This window comes from Coccinella septempunctata, chromosome 4 (assembly GCF_907165205.1).
Source record: "Coccinella septempunctata chromosome 4, icCocSept1.1, whole genome shotgun sequence".
Lineage (NCBI taxonomy): Eukaryota > Metazoa > Arthropoda > Insecta > Coleoptera > Coccinellidae > Coccinella > Coccinella septempunctata.
Window position 1 is genome coordinate 7,467,934 of NC_058192.1, and position 19,803 is coordinate 7,487,736.

Consider the following 19,803-nt stretch of genomic DNA (forward strand, 5'->3'; position numbering starts at 1 on the left):
AATCTTAAGTTTATGTTCACACCTATCTTTAGCCGTAACATATGCAACAAGAAATGGCCCGAAATAACCTGTATATACGGCTGTGATTGAAGCATCTCCGTGGAATATCAAGTCATAACAATTGGCCGCACTCTTAAAATTTATTTTCCAAAGGTTCTTCTACGTTCAGGTGGATCATACATATCTATGGAATGTATGTCGATTTACAGTAAGTATATGCCGAGAATTTGTATGACGTCTACTCCACAATCGAAGGAGGGTCCATTCCTTTGCCTTTTTGTACCGACAAAATCAAACACTTTTACGTGCTACACGCTAAAACGTGAAGAAATGCTGCCGATATTCTAAACCTGAAGTTATTCCATTCTAATCAGCCAATTATTCACGTTCAATTCCCTATAACCGATAGACAAAGCTGAATTCGCCTTGATGTTTTATTTACGATACCACCACCGCGCCGGTATTAAATATGTAAAGACAATTTCATTTTCTTTCGTTACATCTGCGTCCTTCACATTGACTTTCGTTTTTAGGCCTTCCGACGGCCGAGATAGCAATGGCAAATCGCGATTTCAACAATATGAGCACGGCCACGTAATATTTATCTGATCTGCTCGCTATTTTGCATTGATTTATTGCCCCGGTGATTCAGCCTGTTACGTTTTTAATCATGACGATACACAGAGTGCAACTTTATGAGACGGGAACTGCGATTTTATACTTTATATAAATACGTCTCGGTGACATTGAAATCAATGGAATTTGTGAAGGTGGGTTTCCATGTTTATTGTTTCGAGAAACAGGATACTGTATCATCCCATTCATGCAGTTACATCATTGGAAACGACCGTTCAAACTCCTACCTATTGTGCCTACAACGTCTTACAGTTAGGGTGTGATACGTTTCACTATCCGCGCCTTCATGAATAGCCATTTCTGTCAAAAATATGAAAATAACATTGTTCCTCAGAATAAAATGCATTTTGGGAATTGGGAAGCAAGCATTGAGCATGAGCGATCTAATGCATGACTTAGAATCAAATAATGCTCCAATTTGGCAATGCCAGATAAACAAGAGATATCTGAGGCTTATTTCTGATGTAAATTTCGAGGATGGATGCAACGCACTGTGCCCCCATCTACATGGTCCTCAGCTCGCCTTCCAGTTCGACAGTTCCAGTGTTCTATTGATATCCAGAATCTAGGTTGGCTTCATGGAGGTTACTTAACAAGTTTCTCGTACAAAAGCATTCCTTCAACAAGTGGGGTTTCTTCCTTCTCCCCACAGAATTTGTACTCGACTGTTTCTGCTAGACCAATTCTCATAAGATGGTTCCTGAGGCACCTGGGACATACTGATAGATCGTTGACGCTTGTCCAATGGAGTAATGGACAAACAATGCTGAAGGGTAAAATCCATTGACTAAGGTGTGTTTATGGAGCTTTCCGAAGAACTACCACTTGAGATCGCCAATGGGGCTCCATTACTCAAAATCACGACCTCAATCTGAAGACCAAGACAGCTGTTTACAAAGCAGTGGTCCTCACAACGCTTCTTTACGGAAGCGAAAGCTGGACACCCTACAGGAGACATATTAAACAGCTTGAACAAACGCAACAACGTCATCCAAGACAGATAATGCACATCAGATGGTTCCACAAAGTCTCGAATGCAGAAGTCTTACAACTCGCGAGTTGTACAACAATTGAGACTCAAGTAACGAGAGCCCGACTCAGATAGAGCGGCCACATTCTGAGGATGCAAGACACAAAACCTAAAATAGCTCTGTATGGCAAATTAACAGAGGGAGCTCGGAAACCAGGAGGCCAGAATAAGTGGTTTAACGATATGCTACATCAATCCCTTAAATCAGTTAATGCCAGTCATAACTGGGAACAACTAGCGTTAGATAGATCACAGTGGAGGTCTTTGGTCCACAGTTATAATGGAGACTCAAGAAGAATACAGCGGCGGCCAAATCTGGTTGGTGACTATCCACGCCCGGAGTGTGGAAGGATCTGTAGATCACGGCTTGGTGTCTTCATTCACAGGAGGGCACACATAGTCGCAAGTAGCCCTAAGAAACTAGGGTTTGATAGCACCGATTTTTATTTTTTTTCAATCTTTTTGTAGGTTTATTCTCGGTAACGGCATACAACAATGATGACCACCTAAGATCGCCAATGGTGCTCCATTACTGATTTCGAATGCAAACAGTTGACCTCCGAGCTTGTGTGGCGCAGAAGGCTATAACTGTAAACCAGCAATTTGAGGCTTTATGAGCTATTTTGATTAGGAATAACGCGGCATAGAAATTTGCTGAAATATTGTCGGACCCGATTGACGTTCATTAGCATGCGAGGAAAATTTCATTCAACATTATTACCGTAGGTCCCATTCTTAGCTGGCAGTGTATTGTTAAGGGGGAGGAATTAGACAGTGTGAATATGGAAATGTGGACAAAAATAGTGAAAGAGATCAATGGACAGCCAGAAACCTAAGAAATGTTGGCAGGGAGAAGAATTTATTTAGAAGTGAGCTGAAAACATGTTCGAGACATCAGAATCAAGAACTCAGGAGATTAGTGGGCTACGACCGGAGGAAGATAAAGGTACAATGAGAGTCTCAGTGATATTCGAACAGAGTAAACCCCAGCACCCATATAGAAAGAAATGAACCAATGAGGAGACCAAAAGGCTTCTTAGCCTTAGATCGAGATTCCTTTGGAGATGTCCACCGCTGTTATGGGCTGTTGAAAAGCCCGAAAATTGTTAAATTCACGAAGTATCAAGCCGTCAAAGCATTAATCAATTTATGAAGTGGAGGTATTTCGAATACTTCAGTGTTTTCTCATTTGATTTAACTGCTTTCTCAAATGTAGTATTCCTTGTCGTTTTATTCTATTTTACGTGTCTATTTCACAGCTACGTACCAGCCTATTGGACCATAAAGATCGGTGTCACATCTCATTTTTCGCACTTAGAGCCGATCCAAAGTGCCTTTTGTCCAAATAATTCGCTTAAGGTGACAAACAATGGCTTTGCGGTAAAGTTATTATGATATTATGACGGAGTGGGCTCACACAGGTGCAGGACGATGGGACTGATCGCCTCGGCATTCTTGGAGAATACCGGAAGTAGCCCGACAATACGGCTACGTGCAGTTGCATTATGACAGGGACAAAAGACTGGAGGCCTCCCCGACCCCCCCGCAGGCTCAGGCATCCCAGGTGAGGACGTGAGGCGGCATAAGCCGGCGTCGATTATCGTTTACGGTCTTCAAGTCAAGACGATTGTTAATTCTTCTTTATATGGCGAAACGACGGTGCGATACTCGGTCATAGATGAGCGATAAATTATAACCTGTCGGTTTCCGATGTAGCGAGAAGGAAATTTGCGCCACGAAAACGTCTTCGGCTTCAGGAAATGAAGAAGTCGGTGGTCACATCCTGTGAGGTTGTTTCAAATTGATTAACCCATTACCGGTGCATGAAGAAGTTGATTCGGAAATCGTTATCGGGCCGCTGCTAATTTTTTGATTGATCAGACTGGAATGAATGATTCCCAACTCTTAATTCATAGCCAAATTAGGTACTCTTCTGTTCTATTGACATAACATACAGTTTGACCAACCTAAATATACACCACTCCTACTTGAATATGAAAATGCACCTATAAGAAGGAGTTTCTGGACTTCCTGGGGAAGGTTCCATCAGGATTTTGAAACTGCAAGATACAAGAATATTTGGATCTCAGAGAGAATAAATTACGACTCCTCACTTGCTTCTTCACAGCACCTTGTCGCCCAAGAAAGCATATGATGAGAATGTGCTTATCAGAAAGTGGCCACTGTAGAGTCTGTAGATTCTGTGGGAAAGAGGAGGAAACAACTGTGCACCTGTTTATAGAGAACCTTGCCATTGCTACCCTGCGCGAGGAATGTTTTGGACTAGAAAATTAAAGGAGGAATGAGGACGTAGCCTTCTTGAAGCCTTCTCAGAAAATGGAGTTCATTGGAACTCTGCACTCGGAGTAGAGCTGTAGTGAGAAGAGCCTTCACCAAACCATAAGCTACTTGATTTCTTCCCCAACATTATTCTTTTAGTGTTCAATGTTGCACCAATGTTGAAGTACGAGGATGTATTGATATCTAGTTAGCCTAGACCTCATTAGAACTGTCAGTGTGAAGTTTGCGATCAAAAAAGTAAACCAGAGTTACGCAATAAATTAAAAGAAAGATGTCCACAGAAATCGTGATAATCGAAAAATTGGAGTATCGAGCCATCATCAAGTATGTACCTGTATAAGGGTCAAGAGGTAAGCAGATTTACGGTCCTCGGATTTTCCATCAGATTTTCATCTAGGTTAAACTCATGAAATATGATACTCAATATTCTTCATCTCGGGTAGTATAAAAAGTACAGCTCCACCGTGACAATGTTTTCACATTGCCGTGACCAGGATTCGAACCTGGGTTACTACGGCCACAACGTAGGGTCCTAACCACTAGACGATCACGGCTACTGGAGCACTGATTAAGTGAAAGAATATAACCATAATTGGTGATTGCATTCCTTATACTCTTGAATCTGAAGTAAGCTCTTAAAGTTATCCAAGCGTAGTAGATTGTACTCATCGGTTGAGTAGCAACCCACTCTGAATTAATACGGCTGAAATCTATCGCACCTTTTCAAAAGTGGATTTTTTCATTTATTTTTTAAGTGTTTTGACTACTGGTGTACTATTATTTCCTACATGGAATTCATCTGACGAGGATGTATTGATATCTAGTTGGCCTAGACCAGTTCCATGCATGAAAAAAATAATGCGTTACCATAGCAACGAACAATATTTCTTTAGAAGTTTCAGTGTGAAGTTTGAGGTCAAAAAGTAAACCAGAGTTACGCAATAAATTAAAAGAAAGAAGATGTCCACCGAAATTTTGAAAATCGAAAAATTGGAGCATCGAGCCATCATCAAGTACATGAAGCACTGAATATTTCATACGAACGCGTTCATCATATAGTTCACGTCAATTTGAACATGAGAAAAATTGCTGCAAAATGGATCCCCAAATTTTTGAATGTTGACCAAGAGCGTGCAAGGGTAGAAGCATCGCGTTCGATCTGTGCTTCTTAAACCGAATTGTAACTATGGATGACACTTGGGTTGGTACATTCCAACGTTCCAGAAACAAAGCAACAGTCAATAAAATGGCGACACTCTGGTTCTCCAAGACCTAAGAAGTTTCGTGTCCAAAAATCTGCTGGAAAAGTTCTTTCTTCAGTTTTTTTGGATTGCCATGATGGATTTTTTGGATAAAGGTAGAACAATAACCGGAGATTACTATTCGACATTACTGACCACTCTACAGAAAAAAAATAAAGAGAAAAGACGCGGAAAGCTATCCAAAGGTGTTTTGTTTTTGCAGGACAACGCCCCTGCACACAAATCTCATGTTGCCATGCAAGAAATTCGTGATTTAGGGTTCGAGTTACTAGAACACCCTCCTTATTCACCAGATTTGGCTCCATCCGACTACATCTCTTTCCCCATCTGAAAAAAAATTTAAAAGGTCGTAAATTTTCTTCCAACGAGGAGTAATTAAAAGCTGTGGAGGTCTGGTTTGCAGAGCAAGAAGAGACTTTTTTTTCTACCAGTTGACGCTTGTAGTATTGCGAAAAAATTGAACAACTATCGTTTTACTTCCAATTTACTCCAGGCTTGGGAAACCTCACCTTCCCAAAAACCAAATAAAACGATCGAGAAAACTCCAATCAACTTTAATGTTATTTATAAAAGGGATATGGTTCCTGTTGAAATTTTCCCGTATACGAAATGAAATAACGGAATGCGCTGCAGTAAAATATTAAGACCGACAGACCGACGGACAGGAAACCCACTTCGTTTAAAAATAATGTGAAAAGCAAGCTGGGTTTTCGGACATAAATATCAAAAGCGCTGCGGGGCGCTTCTGATATGGGTCGGAGTTGGATCGGTTTCCAGCGTCTTGACTTTAAAAGACTGGCAAATTAAAATTATTAGTTTCGGGACTAGTCCCCTGGATGTGGGTTACGATTCACTACGTGGAATCACTATTTTTCATCAGTTGGTTGCCGGGAGCGACGTGTTTTTATCGGTTAATAGGTGGACTAGTTCTCTCATAGTTATATTCTTAGGTGTCGTATTAGAGCAATTCGCTCGGTATGATGATATCACGGCTTATGATGATGTAGTGGATATATAGATGATTTACAAATCCTTCATTTGGGATTGCTGATAAGATGAGGATAAATAAAGGATTCTTCAATAAGTGTGCAAGATTCAGAGATTCGAAGATAATTGGTTTTCTATTGAATTGTTACTATGGATGAGACTTGGGTACATTTATACGATCCAGAAACAAAGCAACAAACGATGGAATGGCGATACTCTGATTCTCCAAGGCCTAAGAAGTTTCGTGTCCAAAGATCTGCTGGAAAAGTTCTTTCTTCAGTTTTTTGGGATTGCCATGGAGTAATCATGATTGATTTTTTGGATAAGGGTAGAACAATAACCGGAGATTACTATTCGACATTACTGACCACTCTATGGGCAAAAATCAAAGAGAAAAGACGCAGAAAGCTATCCAAAGTTGTTTCGTTTTTGCGGGACAAAGCCCCTGCACACAAATCCCTTGTTGCCATGCAAAAAATTCGTGATTTAGGGTTTAAATTACTAGAACACCCCCCTTATTCACCAGATTTGGCTCCATCCGACTATCATCTCTTTCCTCAACTGAAAAAAAGTTTAAAAGGTCGTAAATTTTCTTCCATCGAGGAGGTAATAAAAGCTGTGTAGGTCTGGTTTGCAGAGCGAGAAGAAACATTTTTTTTGAAAGGTCTAGATACGTTGCAGGTTCGCTGTAATAAATGTATCTAATCAAGAGGAGGATATGTTGAGTAATGAAATATTTTGACATTGAAATTTTGTTTTGTTTTATAGTAGGCTAAGAATTCTTCAATATATCCTCGTAAATCACACAAAATCTTTTGTTGATATGGGGAAGTCATAATGCTGACTTCTCTTTGCAAATTTGGCAATATTCCTGGAATATATGAATTGTCGTGTGAGCAACTACAAAATCTTACACCTAACTGGCATTTAAACTTATCACCTTGAAGCTCAAAACGAAACATTAAACTTATCGTTCGAGAAACACCTCCGACCGAAGATTCACCAAGTGAACTTTCACGAACCGACAAAAGTTCACGACATAATTCATAAAAAACGCCAGATTCGTGATGTCCAAGTATGCTCAATATGTGTAATCTAGAAACACCATACACAGAGTAGCAATAAGTTTGGATTTCTTGTCATGGAATTGTTCCTCCGAGGTTTTTAAGCCTCCATTTATTGCAAACGCCAGTGGACGTGCATAACTTATGAGTGGATGCATTATTATCAAGCTTTTATCGTGTCAGAATGGCATATAAGCCCCCTGAGCGACAGCGTTTGCAATTTAGACCGAATTACAGGGAAGGAAGGAGACCATGATGCCGCTATACGAGTCACTGGAAGCTCTGGCATGCAAGTACATGAAATAATTATTTCTACATTAATTTCACGTGGAAAAATGAGCGGTGGGTCATATTTTTGTGCGTGCAAGTTGCTGTCATCAATCACGACAAGTTAAGGGCTCAGAAAATGAGTCATTCGAACGAAAATCTAAAAGACAGCGTTACTCTTCCTCTTCGGCCAAGTAATAGTTTACAATCAAGAAATTGTCGGGTCTTCATTCAATTCTACGATGGAATCTCGATGTCTACTACAGAAAATGCCCTATAGAGTGTCCTACCTCTAACAGTCGCTATATACCCTGAAATAGTTTCGATCTACTTATTTTTTGTAGATCTCACAAAATTTGTGACCCTGAAAATCAAGATTATTTCTAGGAATTAAAAAATACAGGAGCTGCAGCTAACATTCAACGGGACAAATGTGGATAGCCAATCAAAAGCAAGAATCTCCCATATCTTTTTCGAAAACTCGCGTCAAAACACAAGGTGATCTTCAGAGCCTTCATTTGACAGAGTTATAAATCTCTCCTCTAACCCATTCAGAAAAAACCACTCTCCCACATTCAATCGAACGAATTGAATGCAACAATCTGTATAATTCCCTTCATTACTTTATTTCTCATCGTTCCAATGCATCTAGTGTAAGCTAACATTTATTCAATAAAGTAAGAGATTAGTATACGGGCAATATTATTGTCAAGGACTCCTAACGATGATCTTATTGTTGTTATTATACAATTACTCTCGTATATTGTTAAGTATCATGAAAAAGAGATTTATTACGGTAACACGCACATTCCTCTTTAATAAATGTCTGCAGACCGCTAATTGCCAACCCTGACTTTAGGAAAAATCCTTATCCAATAATATGTTTCGCTCTAATAGTTATTTCGCTGCAGTATTAGCCTGGGGTGGACAAGAAGTTTGATTGCAGTCCACCTCTAAGTTAGCTCGTAACTGTTCACTGAAAAAATATCCGTAATATAATGTGCGTTCAACAGGACACATTGACAAGTAGCCTAATTGACGACGAATTTATTTGAACGCATATTAATTGGCTATATTAGAAAATTGACGCATTACAAAGATTTTGACTTGACCACAATGCTTGTCGTGAGTAGGGCAAAAGTTCATGATCAAATATGGTGACTGAATTTTTTTATACGATTCCTTGCTCGCACTTTTTCTTGCTCAACACCCCAAACTTTGTTCGTGTAAAAGTATGGAATCTTCTACTAATTCAACATAGAGTGTGAGAATTTGTGCCGTTTAGTGTATCACAAGAGCGGCTCAACAACATAGGTAAAAATATAATATAGTCATCACAGAAAAATCTGATGGCGGTGTATAGCGAACAGACACGTGAGGGTATTAACATGCAGGATGGTCACCCACATGAGCTCAAATCCCCGCAATGTCACCAGATACGTGATGGACACTCCTGGTGATCACATACTTCTGCCCATTAATGTATTGGAGGATTGTCTGACACTGTATTATTCTGAGTGACTTGGAATCGTACTGATCTTTATCGTTAGTTGGAAAGTTCGTCAAGGGAATGTTGACTTCGATTGTCTTCAAAGTCATCTGTCACCAGAGGCATACAGTGAATTCCTGGAGAGCTAACCTTGAGGAATATCAAGTGACGTGGCTTATGGATATTTTCGATATGAAAAATCTACATGGAAACTCTGGCATGAAAAAACAAATCGAATGATTTGCTGTCCTGGGCAGAAGATTCTGAAGATCATTACTCATATCATAATCAAGACTGGATGCTGAACAAAGACTTGGTTGGCTACCAGTAGGTAAAAAAGATATTTGCTTTTCATTGTTGAAATGGATGGATTCTTCAGAATGAAAGCTGAAGTTCCTAGAATTGATACTTTGGTCCCTACATCCTCCATCCGACCAAGATGGGATGAGTCATCAAATCTGAAGAAGAACTCAGAACTGAGAGCACCCACATATCGAACATAACAAATGAAGAACTTCGATTCGTTCCAACTATAGGAATTTCAACCTACTGAACGGGCAAAATTTGAATTCGCTCTTCTATCCAATCGTATTGTATGCAAATCCGTCAGTTTTTAATAGCGCAGACAGCCCATTATTTAAAACCCACCATCGAATTCTCTTTCGATGAAATAGGAGTACAGAATCCTTCCGCTCTCCAATTCCTCCTAATGATTACTAATAATACACATCTTACTCGTACGTTCACTCGGGTTCCATTCATGATTCTGGCATTTCGACATTTAGGATAGGGAAAAAAAGTGTTGAATGGAACTGAACTTAATCGATTGGAAACAATAACACCTACTCATTCTGTTATGAACATCTGGACAGGGAGAAGATACTCTTCTAGGCTCTATCTCATTGAAATTGCTCGTCATCTTTGTGTCCTGCTGGTAGATATATTCTAGGAATATATGGATATATTCCTAGAAATTCTTTCTAATAAATGGAATATCTTTCACTTAGAGTAGATATACAGCTGAATCTCGTGGCCAAATGGTATATTTTTTTAGAAAACGCTCTGTGCAAATATGAGTATATCGATAGGACTACATTTGAAAAATAATCACATTCATACAGGGTATTTGAAGAAAGCGTGACATATCAAGTTACATTTTGTCAAATGGAACACCATTTCTTGCATTTTTGAATTCTTTGAGGAAAAATAAGCGGAGTTTGCTAGGGAGTCCCTATACCTAACCCTCTCCGTTTGTGAGATAGGTATTCAACTTTTGTTCAAAATGTAATATAATATCTCAGGAAGTGGAAAACACATATTAGTGGTCTTTTTATGCATGATTGTCATTGTCATTATGGGTATCTCAGAATAGCCTTTGTTTCAACAAAACGATATATTTGTGCAACAAAGTCGTCAGTTTGAAACGGGTGACAACATTGTCGCCTCCGATCTTACTATAAAATGAAGATGGTTCTAAAAGAGATTCCCGGTTTTACAGTTCTGTACAAAAAAGTATACAAATAGAATGTTTTGATGGTAATGATTGCCATTAAAGATAAAAAATATACATGAGTTTTCCAGGTGAAATGCTTAGATCCAATTGGATTTCATGATTAGGATAGTGAGAGTGATAATAATGAATAGACACCAAGTCTCCTGAGATAATCCATGATCTTATTTATTTCATGAGTACCTGATGATGTTGAAAGAACTCGAAAAATTGTCTTATAACCACCTTATCCTTATCTAATGACGAGTGAAATAATTGATGCTGTCTGATATTCCATGATTTTTATGGAGCGTCATCCATCGTGATAATAAGTATAATATCCTTAGGAGGCATTCCTGCGTTTTCCGGTTAGGACAAAAATAATTTCAGAGGCTACCAGATCGAGAAGAACTCCGTAAATGCATCTGATGCCAGTGAAAATTGGATCCATTCAAACCATACTCGATAATCTGTGCCTGGAACCTTGAAAGTGTTAACGTTAATTCTTATCTGGAGATCTACGACTTCTCAAATCTATTCGCATTCTTTTCCTTGAGAAAACGCGGTGTAAAGAAACCAGATAATTTTTTTGATTAGGTGTACTGCTATATAAACCTTATGTTTTTCACCAAAACGAGTTAGACGGGAGACTAATTATCTCTAACGGATTATGAGCTTTGTCAATTAACCGAAGTGGTATCAGCACCACAATCTAAACTAGACCTTAGAAACCAGAAATGAGTCTGTGCCAAGGTATCTCGGGTTGCGACAAAGTCGACATTTGGTAACTGTCCTTCTCCGAAGAATTTTTACCAATTCGAGGATTGTACAAGGCCGTTAACTCCATGAAACGTTCAAACTATAAACATCTTGAAGTAGATGTGATAGTGCAACTATTTCCACATAGCTATTTAAGTTCATCTAAGAAGATAAAATATTGCCTGAAGGTTAACTTAACGTTCTTTCGATGCATAATATGGGAGACTAGAAAAACACTTGCGTAATGTTCTGAATTTTTTTATTCGATTCCGACGATACATCTCGCATTCTTTCCACTGGAGAACTATCGATCACAGAGTGTTTTTCTTCAGTGAACAAGGAAAAACCCATGGTACGTGATGGAATAACAATCCTTCTCAGTTGTGAACAATGTTCTTGGGCTACGAACATTCTCCAGCAATTTTTTTTTCTAATAATATTCTAGGACTTTTCGCGCAACATGGCGATTTCAAACATCTGTATTTATGATTTCTGTAGCTGGAATTCGAATTAGAAGTCTTAGGAATATGATCCAGGTAAAACAGCACTGAAGATTTCTTGTTCTCTGTTGAAAGAACTAGGTTAAAAATCAAAATTTACTTAATTTCACTAACAATGCTGAAAATGTATCGCTCCTACCTATACTCCATTCACTTTTATGGAAATTTGACACATTTCACTCTGTATAGTACGAAAATGTCGGATTATAAGGCTTGTGAAAACATTTTTGGGTTTTAAATCAAGTTTCTATTATTACGTATTTTATCACAATGTCGAATCTCTTCGGAAAATATGTGACGAACATAATTAAAGTTTATACAAACTGATTGAAGGCATAGCAAATCCAGTTATTTGCATGGAAAATACAAGAGATCAGTATAATATCATAATATGCACTAGATGGGGAGAGTTAATGATCGTTATCTTCTTTGGCTGAAGTTTGAATACGTTACATCAGTTGTAGATTTTAAATATTAACCCGAAGATGAAATGCATATGATGCAGTGGTTGGGAATGGGTATCTCACGAAGAAATTAACAGATAATTACAAGAATGTTAAATTCTTTAAAAAAATCATCTTGCATCAATATAAGTAAAAAGGAATTAAAGGAAGTTTCAAGTCAAGATTAACTTTATCTTTGAACAAAAATTTCACATCAATAAACAATTAACAGGACAACTGGCACGTATTTGTGGCTGTTCATCCTAATACATTGATATGTCATCCTCTCCATTCACAATCCTTCTGATTGTGGAAATATTCAGCTGAACTATAAGTCGTTTAGATTCAGATGAAACATTATATAAATGCTCTTACATTGAATATGTTCGCTACCGTCTGATATATTGTAGAAATCAGGGTTAATTTCTATTTGAATGAGCGGACCTGAATTCTAAATAGCACTTCCTGAAACCCTGTCTCTTTTTTTCATGAGTGCCTACCTTACTCCGTTCTAGTTACAAAAACTTGAGAAAATTGTTTCATAGCCAACCGACTGCTAAAATAAATGTGAATGGAGTATATACAATGATTTTTTTTCTAGTTTTCCGATGTCAGACAACAAACCGATCGAAGCTATGTCTGTTTCTGTCTGAATTTCATCGAATGATTTGTGAACTTCCACATTGGAGTGAACTTAACAGGAGAAACCTTTCATAATTCGTTCGAAAAAAATGGAGTGCAGATTCACCGAGATGTGGCTTTTCAAAAGGACTATTATGGTAAGTAGAACGCTCGTGTTAATGGTAGAGTCACACGACTCATTTCGGTATCATAAATCCGTTTGAGCCATAGAAGCTGTTCAACCAATAAAGTTAATGTTTTCGTGGTAAAGTACCATTCTCGAATGGCATTTGAATGTAGGCTTTTATTCAGGAACAAACTATGCTCATTCTACGATCTCCTCATGCAAAAACATTGTGCAGAGGAAATAATTTCGCCAACTGAATCTCAAGTTAAGAATCTGATCAAAAGAAAATGCTTTAACCAAAATTTCCAATATTTTTGGAAAGCCTCTTCATCTTCTGAAGACATTGGGTATTCACCTCAACAGCTCAACATCATCTGGAATAAAATAATAAAAAAACAGTGAACTGAAAGTCCAAGGTTGCTTAGAAAAAATTTAGCAAAGGCTGTCTTCGTTTTTCACTTTATAATCTATGTTCATTGAATTCAGAGACATTCTGGATTAGGTTCCATTGTTGCTTAGGGTCATTTTTATGAAACTTACCTTTAATATGTCTCAGAGATTCCCTTGCTTGAAACTAATCCGTTATACCTGATGTTTCATTGGTCATTGATTGGAGAATTTACCAAGGTGAAAGATGTTTTTGGTCCACAGACATGATTCAAATGTCCTGATTTATGCTTTCAGATCATTTCTTAACACCTACGGTCGTATACTTTTTTGTGTGGGCCTATCAGCAGGAAGTGTGTATGTGAATTTCTCTCCCATACATCCTTCAAACCGCCATAATATAAAATTCATTCAGTGCTGCCATAAATGTGAGAGAAGACCCAGTGGGATCTCTGCACTAAATCATCCGCGAACATCAGTTCAAACCGTCCGAATGATATACGGGCCGAGTTGGGAAAACTCTTACCGATACCTGGGCATTAAATGTCCAATAAAAACAAATCATTGTTAGATATTTAACCTTAGAACGGCCTACTGTGCCACAAGATTATTATTGCTGGTTCATAACTCAGCCTCAGCTGTTTCGAAACAAACCAGTCACGTCACGCCATACGCGATCAAGCTACCTTTCAATGATAACTTCTCCGAGTTTTATCTATTACCTCGTTTGCAGGAAGTCGGTTGACTGCATTTTGGAAAAACGTTTCCCGCTCCTCATTTTTGACGGTGGTCTCAATTACGGTTAATTATTCGACTAAGTCTTCCGCCTACGCCGTTATGGAATTATTTCATAATTATGAAATAGTCGCCGAGACTAGAAATGCTCTATTCGAGGAAGGAGTGAGTGGCGCTGCATTTCTTACAATTTTTCTGTAGGAACGAAATGTCGATAGCATCGATTAAATCTAGGAAAACAGAAATAACGAATTGAACTAGTTCAGAACGATTAAAACATACGATTAAGATGGACGTTTATTATGTAGAATGCACATTCGAAGTGGCTTCCATGAGTTACACAGGGTGTTGAGTGAAGAAGAGGAAAAAATGTACCTTAAAGAGTTTTTCCAAAAAAAAATACCCCTAAAGTGTGGGAAAGTTCAGAAACAAGCTTCAAATGATGAAAAACAGTGGATTCTTGAGGTTCTTGATTTCTTTACCATTTTTTCCAATTCAGTCCCGATAAAAAAATATAGCCTTTTTAAGTTTTTTTAATGAGCTGTTTCGCCCCTGCAAAAACAAAATTATCTTCAGCATAACGCTCTAAATCTGTGACACTGCACATCTGTGGATCTTTCAAACAGAGTTGTATTCAACCAAAGTACCCAATTTTTCAAATTTCACAGATAATTGTCAATTTTTAAACATCAAATTAATCGAAAACAGCGCTTTGTAACAGAAAATATGAAGAATCCTTTCATTAGATAGCGTCCCAGTTAGTTTTAAGACTTTGGTTCTTTGAATATTTGGTATTTTTATATTACGTAATGGTCATAATGAGTGAACTGGAAGACGTGGGTAATATTTTGTGTTCGAAAAAGATCAATCAAATAAATAAAAAACTATATTCCGAAATTAATTTCATTCGATAAAACCGTTTTTGAGATAAAATTTTTTCAAGGTTTTTTAACAGCCTGTATCTTTTAAACCGAGCCGATTCGGAAGAAATGGTAAAGGAAAAAAGTGTTCCTTTTGACTTCAAGAATATACTGTTCAAATATTTGTACAAATCAAAGATTCACCCTGTATAGTCTACCCAGAAGCAATCGTAGATAGCATGGTCGTAGCCAGGGTTGAGTTTCTTGAAATTTTCATAAGAATCCACGAAGGCGTTTTAGAGTTATGTCTATTGATAATTGATAAAGATGAAAATGTACATATTCAGGTATACAATGTTGCCAGTTCTAAAAACTTTTCCCCGATTTCCTGGAAGGTCATCAGCGTATCTCACCTACTAACCAGAGCACCTTTCACAAAAGTCCTGCGAGAAATATTCAGAGCACTTTATCATTCCCGTCCCAATTCCCCTCAATTGGAACGTGAAATACGTTATGGCACTCCTCCGAACGTCGCGCAGCCTACACGCGGCAATCAATATAAAAAATTAGTATGTGAAACTGACACCAACCGATTACACGTTCACAAACATCAAGGTTGGTTTTACCACAATAGCTGACATCAACCCTGCATTTTTAGCAGGATGATTTATCGTTATGCCGTACATGAATGGTGATGTCCAATTGAAATGCCGATGACTTCATTATATTTTCGTTTACAGGAGGAGATGAAATTTTAATATAATAATCGATGCAAAATATATCCCATCGCGTGAAACGTCCACTTCCAGCTTACCAACAACATAAAAAATCATTTTTCTAAATGTTCTCAGTGTTGGACGATTGAAATTTATTGTTTATTTATTTATTTATTTATTAATTGGGTACGTTGGCTGAATACAACTCTGTTTGAGAGATCCACAGACGTGTAGAGTCACAGATTGAGTTAGTTATTCTGAAGAAAATTTTGTTTTACCAAGGGTGGCACAGCTCATTATGCAAACTTTTATCAGGGCCGAATTGGAAAAAATGGTATAGGAAAAAAATGTTTCTTTTGACCTCAAGAATCTACTGTAATATTTGCACGAGTCAAAGACTCACCCTGTACATACAAAGGGGCAATAAAAAGAAGAATATAAAATTCAATCCTAAGTTGTGGAAAGACCTTCTGGTGCTGGCAGCTGAAGATGATTCGGTTATTGATTCGGTTTTCACCATAATCGGTACTCAATTGTTGTTTATTCAGATCTAGTTTGTACAATGTCAACCACAAAATTCAGTTTATTGAATCTTGAATCGAATTTCTCGCGATGATGTAGCCAAGGTCATGACGCAGGTTCGTCAACTCAATTAAAGAGAATCGCGAAAATCTGTGAAGTCCCTAATTATCGTATAGATACCTCAATTTCCATATCAATAAATCTCAAATTCAACCTTCTACCCTGACGCTTCCTGGCACCTTGCATCTCAAAATAGTATCGATGTGGAACATGTCTACATAGTTTAAATAATTCATACCGGCAGGCGGTTTTGTTTTAAACGTCTTTTTTCCTCGAGGGTGCTTAGTATTCCGTCGATGCAACGAGAGAACCACATTATTTTGTGCTTGGCTAACGTATTGAATGCCAAATTACATCCTAATGTAAATTATTTCGACAATATTTACCCGAAGTTGATTTGCATTCAGCTGGAATTGATATATTGGGGCATAAAACACGTAGGTATCTGGGTTTGGCTGGACTGCGAAAAACAAAACGTGGACAGCTACTGGAAATTGGTTACGTGGGAAGGCCTTCGCGTGACCTTGATCCTTGTGGTGTGAACAAACTCAGAACAAGGATTTTCACTTGGTCCTGTTTCGCGAAAAAATGTTAACAGTGCTTCACTGTGCATATCTAGGGTACCCACTGCTGGCAAATACGTGTTGACTCAATCAGCCACTCTCATTCGAATTATTGCGGGTAGAAATGAGGTTGATGCTCAATCCATCTGAGTATCTATGTATACTACTCTGAGTAAAAATCCCGGAACAGTCTCAATAATTTTCCTTGCAACCGAAAGGATCATAACTCTACAACACCCGAAGATTCATTTTCTGAAACAAACTCCTCTATACGGCAGAGAACTTCCAACATATTCCTCGACAATTTATGTGGCTAGGTACAGAAAGTAGCCATGTTTTTGTTAGTCCCAACTCACGTCGGGACAGATAAATAATCCTTGGGCGTCTGCTGCAACTTACAATTTTTCACAATTATCCACTGTTAAACTCAGCGAATTAATTAGTTGTCAACTGCAACTAGGATATTTCTAATTGGAATCTGATATAACGTCAACGCAGCTCCATTTAAAGGAGAGATTAAGTGTATGAAGAGCTCGCATTTAGTTGGAGGAATATGTTGCGTAATTAACACGGCAATCGTTTTTATTTGAAAACAAAAATGCATGAAGGGCACCAATACGAAGTCTTCAGTTTCTCATTATACACCTTTGGTATTTCTCACACTTTTCGAAAAACTGCATTTTGGTCTCGAATTGAGTTTTAATCTACATCCAGTAAAAGTTGTTTGTTTTTGTATTTTTCAAGGCTTTCACATTGTGTTATCAATGTCATTTTACTTCCTTTTATCTTAGTTTTAATTCTTCTTCTTAATACTTTTTCCTATCCTCTAATTGGCTCTACGTATTTGATGGTGTATAATCAGTTTCTGATAACCAGTATCCTGACGTACTTGGCAGTAAAATCATAAGACCAGGTCCGTTTTCACTTAAGCAAATGATGAGAACAACTTTATATGGTTATATCTGCAGATAACTGGATGTACTTGTCTAGTAGCATCCTTATTCATTTATCTAGATAATTTCCGATGATTGATAACTCCTGAATAAGAAAGTTATAGGTGAACAGGAAAATAGAATCTGCATATTCAGAGTCACTATTAAGTAGTCCCTATGCATCTGTAATCGATTATACAATCCCGATAGTCGTCAGTGGTACCTACACTCCACTGAAATTGCGGAAAATCAAAAAAATATTTCCTTATGTTTTAGAAAGAATTGAAGCCATCGAATCAGAGAAACTCAGTTATCTAGTTCCAAATAAAGTGGATTTAATCTCAACTGATACCTATTGCAGAGAAAATAATGACTTGAATAAAATTGTAACAGCTGATGAAATGAGTCCTCAAATAACGAAATTCCACGTGTCCCAACATATGAGTCTATATCTATACACTATCAATCTCAATGTTCGATGTAATCATCGATTAAAAATTTGGAGTATAGATACCTATTTGCCACAGTTTGAATCTGGAATTTTTTCATCTAAATCTGTGTTTATACGATTAAGATCAAGGTAGTTTCTAAAAATTCAAGTCGCCTAAAAAATGATTCCTATCATAATTCTTGAACTTGAAGTTCTCCAGTTTGAGGTAATAACGTTATCAGTGAACTTCGAATGCTTAAAATACCGAAAATGATAAAAGTAACAAAAGATTAATTAATGACCAATGTTTGAATTGCACGCGATTGATAAATTTCATTGAAATCTGAATACTGAATTCTGAGAATGATGATAATTCGTCAAGTCTCTAGGTATCCCTTAAAATTCAAAATTCAAAGAGAAAAGCTAGACTGATCTCTTCTTCATACCTTCTGCTCGGAACTTCCACATTCAAATCTGAAAATTAATTATACAAAAGTGACAATTTTGCATGGCAATGTATCACAAAATCAGAAAACATCCAACACCGATATGCTGTGGCATCTCTCTGCTGACCCCTCAACCGAAGTTACTTAAGAACGCCTAGTATTCTGCGGAATTGGTTGAATAAACCACATACCCACTTATGCAAATAACAGCAGGTAAAACAGTGAATATATCCACAGCTAATTATGTAACACCAACAGGTTCCTCATGTCCCCCTTCTGAATACGGAATGTGCTTAAGGCTTTCATGGTGAATGTTTATCTCAAAAACGAATCTATCGAATTCCAGATAAAACGAGAATATCCGCATCTTCTATTTCAATTTACGGTATTGCACGAAATCTATAATGAGGGGAAATTTTTTTATTTTCCAGATAGGCACCGTTATTTCGGCAGTTATGATCCTGCCCAGTAGTTAATGAACAGGATTATAAGGATCAGTATCAGTAACCAACGTTGTCTCAAAATCTGATAACGTTCTCCAGGTTGTTATTTCTAGATGTGCAAGATTTTTTCTGTTCTGTTAGTGAAATAGAGTGAGTAGGCATAGTGAACATTGATTAAACTTTCATCGATGGTTATGATAACAATAAATTCGCCTCAAATTCAAGATCACGACCATAAGGAAAAATCAGAAATATCGTTGGTAGATTAGAAGTTCTGAGTAATCCAGAAATCTGTACGAAGTTCTGCGTGATAAGCTGTCTACAATAATGTTTGAGAGGTCATTGCCACATGAGTAATATACACTCCAAGTCCTGAATGAATTATTAACAAACCTATAATGATACATTTATCTGCATAGGTGATAACGTATATTTTTCAGCGGATTAATTGAAACAAATAAACACTTGTAGATACATTTCAGCCCAACTCTAAAATCATTTAAAGCTCTCACCGCTATTAGACGCATAAATATTTACGTACATTGATTACCATAGTTTAACATAAGCGTGCTGCCTCAGCTAATGTATTCCACGGTACACAATAATAATAATAATGCCGATTATTATTTATAAAAGAGAATATATCTGTGAAATTATGCACACTGACCTGGCGCTCCTTACGTTCAATTTTGAACGGGCTCATTTGAATTTATTTTGATTTTATATCCGAATCA

General features: G+C 37.6%; 1 non-coding gene across 1 annotated transcript; it reads right to left on the reverse strand.

Annotated features, from left to right (window-relative positions):
- Positions 1-4,449: 4,449 nt before the first annotated feature.
- On the reverse strand, positions 4,450-4,521 carry Trnah-gug. The gene has a single exon. It is a non-coding gene; the product is annotated as a tRNA-His (tRNA).
- Between the last annotated feature and the right edge of the window lie 15,282 nt (positions 4,522-19,803).